General features: G+C 44.5%; 1 protein-coding gene across 2 annotated transcripts in view; it reads right to left on the minus strand.

Annotated features, from left to right (window-relative positions):
* Window positions 1–16862, minus strand: part of LOC135524781 (calmodulin-regulated spectrin-associated protein 2-like) — a 125694-nt gene that overhangs the window by 38530 nt on the left and 70302 nt on the right. The window lies entirely within an intron of this gene.

Raw genomic sequence — 16862 nt, forward strand, 5'->3', positions numbered from 1 at the left:
CACAGATAAGAGAGAGACAGATAAGACAGAGACACAGATAAGAGAGAGACACAGATAAGACAGAGACACAGATAAGACAGAGACTGCCCACACACCATTGTAAATACAACCCATATCTATGCTTATTTATTTTATCTTGTGTCCTTTACCATTTGTACATTGTTAAAACACATATATATATATATATATATATATATATATATATATATATATAGTGTATATATTATATATATATAATATGACATTTGTAATGTCTTTATTGTTTTGAAACTTCTGTATGTGTGATGTCTACTGTTAATTTGTATTGTTTATTTCACTTTATATATTATCTACCTTACTTGCTTTGGCAATGTTAACACATGTTTCCCATGCCAATAAAGCCCTTGAATTGAAAATTGAATTGAATTGACACAGATAAGAGAGAGACACAGATAAGAGATACAGATAGATAAGAGAGACACAGATAAGAGAGAGACACAGATAAGAGAGAGACACAGATAAGAGAGAGACACAGATGAGAGAGAGACACAGATAAGAGAGAGACACAGATAAGAGAGAGACACAGATAAGAGAGAGACACAGATAAGAGAGAGACACAGATAAGAGAGAGACACAGATAAGAGAGACACAGATGAGAGAGATACACAGAGAGAGACAGATAAGAGAGAGACAGATAAGAGAGAGACACAGAGACAGATAAGAGAGAGACAGATAAGAGAGAGACAGATAAGAGAGAGAGACAGAGAGAGACAGAGAGAGACATATAAGAGAGAGACACAGAGAGAAAGAATTAACAAAAAAACAGAGCAAACTAGAATGCTATTTGGCCCTACACAGAGAGTACACAGCGGCAGAATACCTGACCACTGTGACTGACCCAAAATTAAGGAAAGCTTTGACTATGTACAGACTCAGTGAGCATAGCCTTGCTATTGAGAAAGGCCGCCGTAGGCAGACATGGCTCTCAAGAGAAGACAGGCTATGTGCTCACTGCCCACAAAATGAGGTGGAAACTGAGCTGCACTTCCTAACCTCCTGCCCAATGTATGACCATATTAGAGAGACATATTTCCCTCAGATTACACAGATCCACAAAGAATTCGAAAACAAATCCAATTTTGAAAAACTCCCATATCTACTGGGTGAAATTCCACAGTGTGCCATCACAGCAGCAAGATTTGTGACCTGTTGCCATGAGAAAAGGGCAACCAGTGAAGAACAAACACCATTGTAAATACAACCCATATTTATGCTTATTTATTTTATCTTGTGTCCTTTAACCATTTGCACATTGTTAAAACACTGTATATATATATATATATGACATTTGTAGTGTCTTTATTGTTTTGAAACTTCTGTATGTGTGATGTCTACTGTTAATTTGTATTGTTTTTCACTTTATATATTCACTTTATATATTATCTACCTCACTTGCTTTGGCAATGTTAACACATGTTTCCCATGCCAATAAAGCCCTTGAATTGAGAGAGACACTGATAAGAGACACAGAGAGAGACATAAAGAGAGAGAGACCTAAAGAGAGAGAGACAAAGAGAGAGAGACCTAAAGAGAGAGAGACCTAAAGAGAGAGAGAGAGGGAGAGAGAGAGACATACGAGATAGACATGAGGGAGAGAGACCGAGAGAGAGAGACCTAAAGAGAGAGAGAGAGGGAGACCTAAAGAGAAAGAGAGAGATAGAGAAAGAGAGAAAGAGAAAGAGAGAGAGAAAGAGAAAGAGAGAGAGAAAGAGAGAAAGAGAGAGAGAGAAAGAGAGAAAGAGAGAGAGAAAGAGAAAGAGAGAGAAAGAGAAAGAGAGAGAAATAGAGAGAGGGCTAGAGAGAGAGAGATAGAATGATAGACACAGATGAGAGAGAGAGAGAAACAAATAGACAAGAAGAGAGGTATGGTCCAGTCAGCATTAGACTTTGGGTCTGTTTTGCTGTCAAACAGAGGATCCTCTCATGTCAAAACAGACATTCCTTGAGACAGCTAACTAGTACAGGACACACAGCAGAAACCAGGAGGATTTGAAGTCTAAATTGTGACTGTTCTCCCAGTTGAAGAAACCATGTTAGTAGATGTGGTTTTTGTTCCTGTATTACTGTGGACATTGCTTAGTGCCTTTAGTGGGATGGTCACTCTTATGTGTACATCAAATCAAATCGTATTGGTCACAAACACATCGTTAGCAGATGTTATTGAGAGTGTAGCGAAATGCTTATGCTCCTAGATCCGACAATGCATTTCTATAGTAAAATGGCGCCGGAGATGAAGGCAGGTTTTTTGTTTTTTGTTTGTTTATTTCCGTTGTTATTTATTTAAATATTTTGTACATAATGGTTGTCGCTACCATCTCTTATGACCAAAAATAACTTCTGGACATCAGTACTGCGATTACTCACCACGGACTGGCAGAATATTTTTTTCCCTTTAATGAGTCTGACGGGCCTGAATGGTATACTGCTTTCTCGGGAACAGGCCCAGATCCCCGTGATTTGTGTGAAGAGGAGGCGGAGAAAAAGGGCCCGGAGGGCGGGCTGTCTTCTGAGAATTTGTAGGCGATTGAATAAACCCCCACTCCCTTCCATTCTGCTAGCAAACGTGCAATCTTTGGACAATAAAATAGGTGACCTACGCGGAAGATTAAATTACCAACGGGACATTCAAAACTGTATCTTATATATCTTATGCTTCACGGAGTCGTGGCTGAACGACAACATTATCAACATACAGCTGGCTGGTTATACACTATCGGCTAGATAGCACAGTGGCGTCTGGTAAGACAAGGAGCGGCGGACAATGCATTTTTGTAAATAACAGCTGGTACACTATCTAAGGAAGTCTCGAGCTATTGCTCTCCCAAGGTAGAGTATCTCATGATAAGCTGTAGACCACAATATCTACCAAGAGAGTTTATCTGTATTTTTCGTAGCTGTTTACATACCACCACAGCATTGAATAAACAATTTAAAAAATGTTTATTTAACTAGGAAAGTCAGTTAAGATCAAATTCTTATTTACAATGACAGCCTAGGAACAGTGGGTTATAACTGCCTGTTCAGGGGCAGAACAACAGATTTCTACCTTGTCAGCTCTGGGATTCGATTTTGCAAAATTTTTGTTACTGGCCCAACACCACAACCACCTGCCGCCCTGAGGAATGCGCTGTCTTCCGCCATAAGCAAACACGAATACGCTCACCGAGAGGCGGTGCTCCTCGTAGCCGAGGACTTTTTAATGCAGGGAAACTTACATCTGTTTTACCAAATTTCTATCAGCATGTTAAATGTGCAACCAGAATGGGAGAAAAAAAAAAAAAAACTCTAGACCACCTTTACACCACACACAGAGATGAGTTCATCCCTCTCCCTCGCCCTCCATTTGGCAAATCTGATCATAATTCTATCCTCCTGATTCCTGCTGACAAGCCAAAATTCAAGCAGGAAGGACCAGTGACTCAATTAATAAAAAAGTAGTCAGAGGAAGCAGATGCTAAACTACAGGACTGTTCTGCTATCACAGACTGGAATATGTTCCGGGATTCCTCCGATGGCATTGAGGAGGACACCACATCAGTCACCAGCTTCATCAATGACGTCGTCCCCACAGTGACGTATATACTGAGGAACTTATTCAGCTCCATCCATGGTGGTCTTGAAAAGCCTCCCTAAACCATGTTACTGATCAAATACTAATTAGAAGTGACGGCTTGATGGATTCAAACCAATTACATTTTCTGCTTTCAATTATGGTTGGCATGTCCCAACAATGTCCGAGAAGGATACAGGGCAGGGCTATGGAAGGCTACAGGGCAGGGCTACGGAAGGCTACAGGGCAGGGCTATGGAAGGCTACAGGGCAGGGCTATGGAAGGCTACAGGGCAGGGCTATGGAAGGCTACAGGGAAGGGCTATGGAAGGCTACAGGGAAGGGCTATGGAAGGCTACAGGGCAGGGCTACAGGGCAGGGCTATGGAAGGCTACAGGGCAGGGCTACAGGGGAAGGCTACAGGGCATAACACACAGCAAAGACAGAGCTAGCCAAGACTACCACTAAAACCCCTTTAAAGAGCCCTTAGGCTTGGTCCTAATCCCAACCATCCACCACATCAATCAACTTGCTGTCCTGTTCTCGCTCTCTGACAAGTCACTTCCTCTTCAAAAAGACATGTTCAATTTATCCTGCACAGATGTGCAACTTAAAAGGATTACTGATGTGTTTGACTCTGCCCTGCCATTGCCTTCGCATTGACAGTGTCTGTTTGGTTTCCCAGCATACTGTGCTGCAGCTTAAAATAAAACCTGGGTCACTCTAGTCAGCTTTTCTTTGTCCCGATGACTGCAGCACATCTGTCCTGGCAGGGTACACGGACCTGAACCAAACCGGCGACTCAAAGAGCGGGACAGATTTTAGGAGCGACTGCAGCTAGTATCTAGGTCACAGCGCCCGGGGAGGGAGGGAGGGAGGGAGGGAGGGAGGGAAGGGAGCAAGAGAGGGAGGGAGGGGAGCGAGAGAGGGAGTGAGCGAGAGAGGGAGGGAGGGGAGCGAGGGGAGCAAGAGAGGGAGGGAGGGAGCAAGAGAGGGAGGGAGGGAGCAAGAGAGGGAGGGAGGGAGCAAGAGAGGGAGGGAGGGAGCAAGGGAGGGAGGGAGGGAGGGAGGGAGGGAGGGAGAGAGGGGAGCGAGAGAGGGAGGGGAGCGAGAGAGGGAGGGGGGAGGGAGGGAGGGAGGGGAGGGAGGGAGGGAAGGGAGCGAGCGAGAGGAGGGAGGGAGGGAGCGAGGGAGCGGAGAGGGAGGGAGGGAAGGGAGCGAGAGAGGGAGGGAGGGAAGGGAGCGAGAGGGGAGGGATGGAGGGAGCGAGAGAGGGAAGGGAGGGAGCGAGAGAGGGAAGGGAGGGAAGGGAGGGAGGGAGGGAGGGAGGGAAGGGGGAGGGAGGGAGCGAGAGAGGGAAGGGAGGGAGGGAGCGAGAGGGAGGGAGGGTGCGGGGGAGCGAGAGAGGGAAGGGGGAGCGAGGGAGGGAGGGAGGGAGGGAGAGGGAAGGGAGGGGGAGCGAGAGAGGGAAGGGAGCGAGAGAGGGAAGGGAGCGGAGGGAGAGGGAAGGGAGCGAGAGAGGGAGGGGAGGGAGCGAGAGGGAGGGAGAGCGAGAGAGGGAGGGGAGCGAGAGAGGGAAGGGAGCGAGAGAGGGAAGGGAGCGAGAGAGGGAAGGGAGCGAGAGAGGGAGGGGAGCGAGAGAGGGAAGCGAGCGAGAGAGGGAGGGAGCGAGAGAGGGAAGGGAGCGAGAGAGGGAAGGGAGCGAGAGAGGGAAGGGAGGGAGCGAGCGAGAGAGGGAAGGGAGGGAGGGAGGGAAGGGAGGGAGCGAGAGAGGGAAGGGAGCGAGAGAGGGAAGGGAGCGAGAGAGGGAAGGGAGCGAGAGAGGAAGGGAGCGAGAGAGGGAAGGGAGCGAGAGAGGGAAGGGAGCGAGAGAGGGAAGGGAGCGAGAGAGGGAAGGGAGCGAGAGAGGGAGGGGAGGGAGCGAGAGAGGGAGGGGAGGGAGCGAGAGAGGGAGGGAGGGAGGGAGGGAGCAAGAGAGGGAGGGAGGGAGCAAGAGAGGGAAGGGAGCGAGGGAGGGAGCAGAGAGGGAAGGGAGGGGAGGGAGCAAGAGAGGGAGGGAGGGAGCAGGAGGAGAGAAGGGAGGGAGGGAGCAAGAGAGGGAGGGAGGGAGCAAGAGAGGGAGGGAGGGAGCAAGGGAGGGAGGGAGGGAGGGGAGCGAGAGAGGGAGGGAGGGAGCGAGAGGGAGGGGAGGGAGGGAGCGAGAGAGGGAAGGGGAGCGAGGGAGAGGAGAGGGAAGGGAGGGGAGCGAGAGAGGGAGGGGGAGCGAGAGGGAGGGAGGGAGGGGCGAGAGGGAGGGAGGGAGCGAGAGAGGGAAGGGGAGCGAGAGAGAGGGAGGGGAGCGAGAGAGGGAGGGAGCGAGAGAGGGAGGGAGCGAGGGAGGAGGGAGGGAGAGAGGGGGAGGGAGCGAGAGAGGGAAGGGAGGGAGGGAGCGAGAGAGGGAAGGGAGGGAGGGAGGGAGGGAGGGAGAGAGAGGGAAGGGAGGGAGGGAGGGAGCGAGGGGAAGGGAGGGGGAGGGAGGGAGCGAGAGGAGGGAAGGGAGGGAGGGAGCGAGAGAGGGAAGGGAGGGAGGGAGGGAGCGAGAGAGGGAAGGGAGGGAGGGAGCGAGAGAGGGAAGGGAGGGAGGGAGCGAGAGAGGGAAGGGAGGGAGGGAGGGAGGGAGCGAGAGAGGGAAGGGAGGGAGGGAGCGAGAGAGGGAAGGGAGGGAGGGAGCGAGAGAGGGAGGGAGCGAGCGAGGAGAGGGAAGGGAACGAGGGAGCGAGAGAGGGAAGGGTCTAGGGAGGAGAGCGAGAGAGGGAAGGGAGGGAGGGAGTAAGGGTCTAAGGGAGGGAGGGAGCGAGAGAGGGAAGGGAGGGAGGGGAGCGAGAGAGGGAAGGGAGGGAGTAACAGCGAGAGAGGGAAGGGAGGGAACAGGGAGCAGGAGAGAGGGAAGGGAGGGGAGGTAACAGAGCTGTCAGATGAGAGGGAAGGGAGGGAGTCTATCTAGGGAGTCTATCAGTAACATAAGTCTATCAGTAACAGGGTCTACAGGAACAGGAGTGCTTTCAGAACAAGAGATCAGTAACAGGAGGTAACAGGAGCGATCAGTAGGGTAACAGGAGATCAGTGGATGGGTCTATCAGTAACAGGAGTCTATCAGTAACAGGAGTCTATCAGTAACAGGAGGGTAGGGAGCTATCAGTGGATGGAACAGTCTATCAGTAACAGGGTCTATCAGTAACAGGAGTCTATCAGTAACAGGAGTCTATCAGTAACAGGAGTCTATCAGTAACAGGAGTCTATCAGTAACAGGAGTCTATCAGTAACAGGAGTCTATCAGTAACAGGAGTCTATCAGTAACAGGAGTCTATCAGTAACAGGAGTCTATCAGTAACAGGAGGTAACAGTCTATCAGTAACAGTCTATCAGTAACAGGGTCTATCAGTAACAGGAGGTAACAGGAGTCTATCAGTAACAGGGAGTCTATCAGTAACAGGAGTCTATCAGTAACAGGAGTCTATCAGTAACAGGAGTCTATCAGTAACAGGAGTCTATCAGTAACAGGAGTCTATCAGTAACAGGAGTCTATCAGTGACAGGAGTCTATCAGTAACAGGAGTCTATCAGTAACAGTCTATCAGTAACAGTCTATCAGTAACAGGAGTCTATCAGTAACAGTCTATCAGTAACAGTCTATCAGTAACAGGAGTCTATCAGTAACAGGAGTCTATCAGTAACATCTATCAGTGTGTCATCTAAGCTATCAGTAACAGGAGTCTATCAGTAACAGTCTATCAGTAATCTATCAGTAACAGCCAGTAACATTGTTACAGGAACAGAGTGTAACCTATCAGTAACAACAACAAGTCACATCAGGCCTATCAGTGAACATTGTACTGTATATCAGTAAGGGTCTATCAGTAACAGGAGCCTATCAGTAACAGGATATCAGTAACAGTCTATCAGTAACAGGAGTCTATCAGTAACAGGAGTCTATCAGTAACAGGAGTCTATCAGTAACAGGAGTCTATCAGTAACAGGAGTCTATCAGTAACAGGAGTCTATCAGTAACAGGAGTCTATCAGTAACAGGAGTCTATCAGTAACAGGAGTCTATCAGTAACAGGAGTCTATCAGTAACAGGAGTCTATCAGTAACAGGAGTCTATCAGTAACAGGAGTCTATCAGTAACAGGAGTCTATCAGTAACAGGAGTCTATCAGTAACAGGAGTCTATCAGTAACAGGAGTCTATCAGTAACAGGAGTCTATCAGTAACAGGAGTCTATCAGTAACAGGATCAGTAACAGGAGTCTATCAGTAACAGGAGTCTATCAGTAACAGGAGTCTAGTAAGTAACAGTCAGTAACAGGAGTCTATCAGTAACAGGAGTCTATCAGTAACAGGAGTCTATCAGTAACAGGAGTCTATCAGTAACAGGAGTCTATCAGTAACAGGAGTCTATCAGTAACAGGAGTCTATCAGTAACAGAGTCTATCTATCATCAGTAACAGAGTCTATCAGTAACAGGAGTCTATCAGTAACAGGAGTCTATCAGTAACAGGAGTCTATCAGTAACAGGAGTCTATCAGTAACAGGAGTCTATCAGTAACAGGAGTCTATCAGTAACAGGAGTCTATCAGTAACAGGAGTCTATCAGTAACAGGAGTCTATCAGTAACAGGAGTCTATCAGTAACAGGAGTCTATCAGTAACAGGAGTCTATCAGTAACAGGAGTCTATCAGTAACAGGAGTCTATCAGTAACAGGAGTCTATCAGTAACAGTCTATCAGTAACAGTCTATCAGTAACAGTCTATCAGTAACAGGAGTCTATCAGTAACAGGAGTCTATCAGTAACAGGAGTCTATCAGTAACAGTCTATCAGTAACAGGAGTCTATCAGTAACAGTCTATCAGTAACAGGAGTCTATCAGTAACAGGAGTCTATCAGTAACAGGAGTCTATCAGTAACAGTCTATCAGTAACAGGAGTCTATCAGTAACAGGAGTCTATCAGTAACAGGAGTCTATCAGTAACAGGAGTCTATCAGTAACAGGAGTCTATCAGTAACAGGAGTCTATCAGTAACAGGAGTCTATCAGTAACAGGAGTCTATCAGTAACAGGAGTATCTAACAGGAGTCTATCAGTAACAGGAGCCTATCAGTAACAGGAGTCTATCAGTAACAGTAAGTCTATCAGTAACAGGAGTCTATCAGTAACAGGAGTCTATCAGTAACAGGAGCCTATCAGTAACAGGAGTCTATCAGTAACAGGAGTCTATCAGTAACAGTCTATCAGTAACAGGAGTCTATCAGTAACAGGAGTCTATCAGTAACAGTCTATCAGTAACAGGAGTCTATCAGTAACAGGAGTCTATCAGTAACAGGAGTCTATCAGTAACAGGAGTCTATCAGTAACAGGAGTCTATCAGTAACAGGAGTCTATCAGTAACAGGAGTCTATCAGTAACAGGAGTCTATCAGTAACAGGAGTCTATCAGTAACAGGAGTCTATCAGTAACAGGAGTCTATCTAACAGTAACAGTAACAGGAGTCTATCAGTAACAGTCTATCAGTAACAGTAGTCTATCAGTAACAGGAGTCTATCAGTAACAGGAGTCTATCAGTAACAGGAGTCTATCAGTAACAGGAGTCTATCAGTAACAGGAGTCTATCAGTAACAGGAGTCTATCAGTAACAGGAGTCTATCAGTAACAGGAGTCTATCAGTAACAGGAGTCTATCAGTAACAGGAGTCTATCAGTAACAGGAGTCTATCAGTAACAGGAGTCTATCAGTAACAGTCTATCAGTAACAGGAGTCTATCAGTAACAGGAGTCTATCAGTAACAGGAGTCTATCAGTAACAGGAGTCTATCAGTAACAGGAGTCTATCAGTAACAGGAGTCTATCAGTAACAGGAGTCTATCAGTAACAGGAGCCTATCAGTAACAGGAGTCTATCAGTAACAGGAGTCTATCAGTAACAGGAGTCTATCAGTAACAGGAGCCTATCAGTAACAGGAGTCTATCAGTAACAGGAGTCTATCAGTAACAGGAGTCTATCAGTAACAGGAGTCTATCAGTAACAGGAGTCTATCAGTAACAGGAGTCTATCAGTAACAGGAGTCTATCAGTAACAGGAGTCTATCAGTAACAGGAGTCTATCAGTAACAGGAGTCTATCAGTAACAGGAGTCTATCAGTAACAGGAGTCTATCAGTAACAGGAGTCTATCAGTAACAGGAGTCTATCAGTAACAGGAGTCTATCAGTAACAGGAGTCTATCAGTAACAGTCTATCAGTAACAGGAGTCTATCAGTAACAGGAGTCTATCAGTAACAGGAGTCTATCAGTAACAGGAGTCTATCAGTAACAGGAGTCTATCAGTAACAGGAGTCTATCAGTAACAGGAGTCTATCAGTCAGTAACAGGAGTCTATCAGTAACAGGAGTCTATCAGTAACAGGAGTCTATCAGTAACAGGAGTCTATCAGTAACAGGAGTCTATCAGTAACAGGAGTCTATCAGTAACAGGAGTCTATCAGTAACAGGAGTCTATCAGTAACAGGAGTCTATCAGTAACAGGAGTCTATCAGTAACAGGAGTCTATCAGTAACAGGAGTCTATCAGTAACAGGAGTCTATCAGTAACAGGAGTCTATCAGTAACAGGAGTCTATCAGTAACAGGAGTCTATCAGTAACAGGAGTCTATCAGTAACAGTCTATCAGTAACAGGAGTCTATCAGTAACAGGAGTCTATCAGTAACAGGAGTCTATCAGTAACAGTCTATCAGTAACAGGAGTCTATCAGTAACAGGAGTCTATCAGTAACAGGAGTCTATCAGTAACAGGAGTCTATCAGTAACAGGAGTCTATCAGTAACAGGAGTCTATCAGTAACAGTCTATCAGTAACAGGAGTCTATCAGTAACAGGAGTCTATCAGTAACAGGAGTCTATCAGTAACAGTCTATCAGTAACAGTCTATCAGTAACAGGAGTCTATCAGTAACAGGAGTCTATCAGTAACAGGAGTCTATCAGTAACAGGAGTAACAGGAGTCTATCAGTAACAGGAGTCTATCAGTAACAGTAACAGTCTATCAGTAACAGGAGTCTATCAGTAACAGTCTATCAGTAACAGGAGTCTATCATCAGTAACAGGAGCCTATCAGTAACAGGAGTCTATCAGTAACAGTCTATCAGTAACAGGAGTCTATCAGTAACAGGAGTCTATCAGTAACAGGAGTCTATCAGTAACAGGAGTCTATCAGTAACAGGAGTCTATCAGTAACAGGAGTCTATCAGTAACAGGAGTCTATCAGTAACAGTCTATCAGTAACAGGAGTCTATCAGTAACAGGAGTCTATCAGTAACAGGAGTCTATCAGTAACAGTCTATCAGTAACAGTCTATCAGTAACAGGAGTCTATCAGTAACAGGAGTCTATCAGTAACAGGAGTCTATCAGTAACAGGAGTCTATCAGTAACAGTCTATCAGTAACAGGAGTCTATCAGTAACAGGAGTCTATCAGTAACAGGAGTCTATCAGTAACAGGAGTCTATCAGTAACAGGAGTCTATCAGTAACAGTCTATCAGTAACAGTCTATCAGTAACAGGAGTCTATCAGTAACAGGAGTCTATCAGTAACAGGAGTCTATCAGTAACAGGAGTCTATCAGTAACAGGAGTCTATCAGTAACAGGAGTCTATCAGTAACAGGAGTCTATCAGTAACAGTCTATCAGTAACAGGAGTCTATCAGTAACAGTCTATCAGTAACAGGAGTCTATCAGTAACAGGAGTCTATCAGTAACAGTCTATCAGTAACAGGAGTCTATCAGTAACAGGAGTCTATCAGTAACAGGAGTCTATCAGTAACAGGAGTCTATCAGTAACAGGAGTCTATCAGTAACAGGAGTCTATCAGTAACAGGAGTCTATCAGTAACAGTCTATCAGTAACAGGAGTCTATCAGTAACAGGAGTCTATCAGTAACAGGAGTCTATCAGTAACAGGAGTCTATCAGTAACAGGAGTCTATCAGTAACAGGAGTCTATCAGTAACAGGAGTCTATCAGTAACAGGAGTCTATCAGTAACAGGAGTCTATCAGTAACAGGAGTCTATCAGTAACAGGAGTCTATCAGTAACAGGAGTCTATCAGTAACAGTCTATCAGTAACAGGAGTCTATCAGTAACAGGAGTCTATCAGTAACAGGAGTCTATCAGTAACAGGAGTCTATCAGTAACAGGAGTCTATCAGTAACAGGAGTCTATCAGTAACAGGAGTCTATCAGTAACAGGAGTCTATCAGTAACAGTAGTCTATCAGTAACAGGAGTCTATCAGTAACAGGAGTCTATCAGTAACAGGAGTCTATCAGTAACAGGAGTCTATCAGTAACAGGAGTCTATCAGTAACAGGAGTCTATCAGTAACAGTCTATCAGTAACAGGAGTCTATCAGTAACAGGAGTCTATCAGTAACAGGAGTCTATCAGTAACAGGAGTCTATCAGTAACAGGAGTCTATCAGTAACAGGAGTCTATCAGTAACAGGAGTCTATCAGTAACAGGAGTCTATCAGTAACAGGAGTCTATCAGTAACAGGAGTCTATCAGTAACAGGAGTCTATCAGTAACAGGAGTCTATCAGTAACAGGAGTCTATCAGTAACAGGAGTCTATCAGTAACAGGTAGTCTATCAGTAACAGGAGTCTATCAGTAACAGGAGTCTATCAGTAACAGGAGTCTATCAGTAACAGGAGTCTATCAGTAACAGGAGTCTATCAGTAACAGGAGTCTATCAGTAACAGGAGTCTATCAGTAACAGGAGTCTATCAGTAACAGTCTATCAGTAACAGGAGTCTATCAGTAACAGGAGTCTATCAGTAACAGGAGTCTATCAGTAACAGGAGTCTATCAGTAACAGGAGTCTATCAGTAACAGGAGTCTATCAGTAACAGGAGTCTATCAGTAACAGGAGTCTATCAGTAACAGGAGTCTATCAGTAACAGTCTATCAGTAACAGGAGTCTATCAGTAACAGTCTATCAGTAACAGGAGTCTATCAGTAGCAGGAGTCTATCAGTAACAGGAGTCTATCAGTAACAGGAGTCTATCAGTAACAGGAGTCTATCAGTAACAGGAGTCTATCAGTAACAGGAGTATCAGTAACAGGAGTCTATCAGTAACAGGTAACAGGAGTCTATCAGTAACAGGAGTCTATCAGTAACAGGAGTCTATCAGTAACAGGAGTCTATCAGTAACAGGAGTCTATCAGTAACAGGAGTCTATCAGTAACAGGAGTCTATCAGTAACAGGAGTCTATCAGTAACAGGAGTCTATCAGTAACAGGAGTCTATCAGTAACAGGAGTCTATCAGTAACAGGAGTCTATCAGTAACAGGAGTCTATCAGTAACAGTCTATCAGTAACAGGAGTCTATCAGTAACAGGAGTCTATCAGTAACAGGAGTCTATCAGTAACAGGAGTCTATCAGTAACAGGAGTCTATCAGTAACAGGAGTCTATCAGTAACAGGAGTCTATCAGTAACAGGAGTCTATCAGTAACAGGAGTCTATCAGTAACAGGAGTCTATCAGTAACAGGAGTCTATCAGTAACAGGAGTCTATCAGTAACAGGAGTCTATCAGTAACAGGAGTCTATCAGTAACAGGAGTCTATCAGTAACAGGAGTCTATCAGTAACAGGAGTCTATCAGTAACAGGAGTCTAACAGTAACAGGAGTCTATCAGTAACAGGAGTCTATCAGTAACAGGAGTCTATCAGTAACAGGAGTCTATCAGTAACAGGAGTCTATCAGTAACAGGAGTCTATCAGTAACAGTAATCAGTAACAGGAGTCTATCAGTAACAGGAGTCTATCAGTATCAGTAACAGGAGTCTATCAGTAACAGTCTATCAGTAACAGTCTATCAGTAACAGGAGTCTATCAGTAACAGGAGTATCAGTAACAGTCTATCAGTAACAGTAACAGAGTCTATCAGTAACAGGAGTCTATCAGTAACAGGAGTCTATCAGTAACAGGAGTCTATCAGTAACAGTCTATCAGTAACAGTCTATCAGTAACAGGAGTCTATCAGTAACAGGAGTCTATCAGTAACAGGAGTCTATCAGTAACAGGAGTCTATCAGTAACAGGAGTCTATCAGTAACAGGTAACAGTCTATCAGTAACAGGAGTCTATCAGTAACAGGAGTCTATCAGTAACAGGAGTCTATCAGTAACAGGAGTCTATCAGTAACAGGAGTCTATCAGTAACAGGAGTCTATCAGTAACAGGAGTCTATCAGTAACAGGAGTCTATCAGTAACAGTCTATCAGTAGTCTATCAGTAACAGGAGTCTATCAGTAACAGGAGTCTATCAGTAACAGGAGTCTATCAGTAACAGGAGTCTATCTATCTATCAGTAACAGGAGTCTATCAGTAACAGGAGTCTATCAGTAACAGGATCAGTAACAGTCTATCAGTAACAGGAGTCTATCAGTAACAGGAGTCTATCAGTAACAGGAGTCTATCAGTAACAGGAGTCTATCAGTAACAGTCTATCAGTAACAGTCTATCAGTAACAGGAGTCTATCAGTAACAGGAGTCTATCAGTAACAGGAGTCTATCAGTAACAGGAGTCTATCAGTAACAGGAGTCTATCAGTAACAGGAGTCTATCAGTAACAGGAATCAGTAACAGGAGTCTATCAGTAACAGGAGTCTATCAGTAACAGGAGTCTATCAGTAACAGGAGTCTATCAGTAACAGGAGTCTATCAGTAACAGGAGTCTATCAGTAACAGGAGCCTATCAGTAACAGTCTATCAGTGGATGGAGTCTATCAGTAACAGGAGTCTATCAGTAACAGGAGTCTATCAGTAACAGGAGTCTATCAGTAACAGGAGTCTATCAGTAACAGGAGTCTATCAGTAACAGGAGTCTATCAGTAACAGGAGTCTATCAGTAACAGGAGTATCAGTAACAGGAGTCTATCAGTAACAGGAGTCTATCAGTAACAGGAGTCTATCAGTAACAGTAACAGTCTATCAGTAACAGGAGTCTATCAGTAACAGGAGTCTATCAGTAACAGGAGTCTATCAGTAGCAGGAGTCTATCAGTAACAGGAGTCTATCAGTAACAGGTAACAGGAGTCTAACAGTCATCAGTAACAGGAGTCTATCAGTAACAGGAGTCTATCAGTAACAGGAGTCTAGTAGTCTATCAGTATCAGTAACAGGAGTCTATCAGTAACAGGAGTCTATCAGTAACAGGAGTCTATCAGTAACAGGAGTCTATCAGTAACAGGAGTCTATCAGTAACAGGAGTCTATCAGTAACAGGAGTCTATCAGTAACAGGAGTCTATCTATCAGTAACAGGAGTCTATCAGTAACAGGAGTCTATCAGTAACAGGAGTCTATCAGTAACAGGAGTCTATCAGTAACAGGAGTCTATCAGTAACAGGAGTCTATCAGTAACAGGAGTCTATCAGTAACAGGAGTCTATCAGTAACAGTAACAGAGTCTATCAGTAACAGGATCAGTAACAGGAGTCTATCAGTAACAGGAGTCTATCAGTAACAGGAGTCTATCAGTAACAGGAGTCTATCAGTAACAGGAGTCTATCAGTAACAGGAGTCTATCAGTAACAGGAGTCTATCAGTAACAGGAGTCTATCAGAGGAGTCTATCAGTAACAGGAGTCTATCAGTAACAGGAGTCTATCAGTAACAGGAGTCTATCAGTAACAGGAGTCTATCAGTAACAGGAGTCTATCAGTAACAGGAGTCTATCAGTAACAGGAGTCTATCAGTAACAGGAGTCTACAGGAGTCTATCAGTAACAGGTAACAGTCTATCAGTAACAGGAGTCTATCAGTAACAGGAGTCTATCAGTAACAGTCTATCAGTAACAGGAGTCTATCAGTAACAGGAGTCTATCAGTAACAGGAGTCTATCAGTAACAGGTAGTCTATCAGTAACAGGAGTCTATCAGTAACAGGAGTCTATCAGTAACAGGAGTCTATCAGTAACAGGAGTCTATCAGTAACAGGAGTCTATCAGTAACAGGAGTCTATCAGTAACAGGAGTCTATCAGTAACAGGAGTCTATCAGTAACAGGTAGTCTATCAGTAACAGGAGTCTATCAGTAACAGGAGTCTATCAGTAACAGGAGTCTATCAGTAACAGGAGTCTATCAGTAACAGGTAGTCTATCAGTAACAGGAGTCTATCAGTAACAGGAGTCTATCAGTAACAGGAGTCTATCAGTAACAGGAGTCTATCAGTAACAGGTAGTCTATCAGTAACAGGAGTCTATCAGTAACAGGAGTCTATCAGTAACAGGAGTCTATCAGTAACAGGAGTCTATCAGTAACAGTCAGGAGTCTATCAGTAACAGTCGGTATCAGTATCAGTAACAGGAGTCTATCAGTAACAGGAGTCTATCAGTAACAGGAGTCTATCAGTAACAGGAGTCTATCAGTAACAGGAGTCTATCAGTAACAGGAGTCTATCAGTAACAGGAGTCTATCAGTAACAGGAGTCTATCAGTAACAGGAGTCTATCAGTAAGTAACAGGAGTCTATCAGTAACAGGAGTCTATCAGTAACAGGAGTCTATCAGTAACAGGAGTCTATCAGTAACAGGAGCCTCAGTAACAGGAGTCTATCAGTAACAGGAGTCAGTAACAGGTAACAGGAGTCTATCAGTAACAGGAGTCTATCAGTAACAGGAGTCTATCAGTAACAGGAGTCTATCAGTAACAGGAGTCTATCAGTAACAGGAGTCTATCAGTAACAGGAGTCTATCAGTAACAGGAGTCTATCAGTAACAGGAGTCTATCAGTAACAGGAGTCTATCAGTAACAGGAGTCTATCAGTAACAGGAGTCTATCAGTAACAGGAGTCTATCAGTAACAGTAACAGGAGAGTCTATCAGTAACAGGAGTCTATCAGTAACAGGAGTCTATCAGTAACAGGAGTCTCAGTAACAGTCTATCAGTAACAGGAGTCTATCAGTAACAGGAGTCTATCAGTAACAGGAGTCTATCAGTAACAGGAGTCTATCAGTAACAGGAGTCTATCAGTAACAGGAGTCTATCAGTAACAGGAGTCTATCAGTAACAGGAGTCTATCAGTAACAGGAGTCTATCAGTAACAGGAGTCTAGTCTATCAGTAACAGGAGTCTATCAGTAACAGGAGTCTATCAGTAGTCTATCAGTAACAGGAGTCTATCAGTAACAGGAGTCTATCAGTAACAGGAGTCTATCAGTAACAGGAGTCTATCAGTAACAGGAGTCTATCAGTAACTATCAG

This window comes from Oncorhynchus masou, chromosome 31 (genome assembly GCF_036934945.1).
Source record: "Oncorhynchus masou masou isolate Uvic2021 chromosome 31, UVic_Omas_1.1, whole genome shotgun sequence".
Taxonomy (NCBI): Eukaryota; Metazoa; Chordata; class Actinopteri; order Salmoniformes; family Salmonidae; genus Oncorhynchus; species Oncorhynchus masou.